Source organism: Pieris rapae, chromosome 3 (assembly GCF_905147795.1).
Source record: "Pieris rapae chromosome 3, ilPieRapa1.1, whole genome shotgun sequence".
Classification (NCBI taxonomy): Eukaryota; Metazoa; Arthropoda; class Insecta; order Lepidoptera; family Pieridae; genus Pieris; species Pieris rapae.
In genome coordinates, this window is record NC_059511.1 from 4904726 (window position 1) to 4905752 (window position 1027).

The 1027-nt window shown below is 33.9% G+C and overlaps 1 non-coding gene across 1 annotated transcript; it reads right to left on the minus strand.

Annotated features, from left to right (window-relative positions):
• Positions 1 to 484: 484 nt before the first annotated feature.
• On the minus strand, positions 485 to 677 carry LOC123690723. Its single transcript, XR_006751323.1, has one exon. It is a non-coding gene; the product is annotated as a U2 spliceosomal RNA (small nuclear RNA).
• Positions 678 to 1027: the final 350 nt, after the last annotated feature.

Consider the following 1027-nt stretch of genomic DNA (forward strand, 5'->3'; position numbering starts at 1 on the left):
AATAATTTCCACGCAAATCAAGTGGAATATTTTTATTGTCTGTTACAGATTAGAAAATGAGTCAATTTTAAATCACACAAAATTGACAATATACATTATTTAGGGTATGTTTCAAAATGTCCGGATAAGTTAGAATATGGCATTTATTACTTATTGGTAGGATAAACAGTACTTTTGCGTTTCACGACTGTCAGGTAGCTCATAGCGCTATGAATAGTCATGAAACGCGAAGTATCTTATTTGGAACTTTTATCTTCCGAATTCGTTGCATAGCTATTTGTTACTATTTCCATACATTGTAAAAACAGGCCCTTGCCCCTTAGTGTCATTGACCATTGTAAGTTGTAACTTGTTGTTACTACACTACTACAACAATTGGTTGTTGGTTATACTTAAGATTTGAAATTTATAAACATATCATGAGACATAATAAATAAATGTAAATTGAGAATAAAAAGTGAAGAGTGTGATTGTTTATAACTTAATTATATGGGCCGATCCCAGCGGCACTGCAATGCCGGGCCGACCCGTGACAGGAGTGGAGCGAGCCCCGAACATCCCGTCAGTTTTCAAAAATCAGTTTAATATACTGGTCCCGCTATGCGGGAACTTTCAGATATTAAGCTGAAAAGAACAGATACTACACTTTGATCTTAGCCAAAAGGCCGAGAAGCGATAACATGTAATAAGAATCGTAATGTACTTATACTAATGTGAAATCACTTTATTACCGCGTTTTTGTTACTTAACAGCGCCATCTATATCGTTTATAAACAATGTTTCAATTTCCCTGTGATATATATTATTTCAAAATCTGTCCACATTCTATGATGTCATAATCAAGTTTCTGCTCTAAATAAATTAATATTACGATATCATTCATCAATGAAATGACGCGACGCCGTGCCCCTTATTATCTTAACAGCTTATTGATATGTGGGACACAGATAAAAATATTTTACGTTTAATTTACAATGGGTTTAGCTTAAAGTTGGTCTTCCGTTTTATTTAACGTGTCATCAATTTG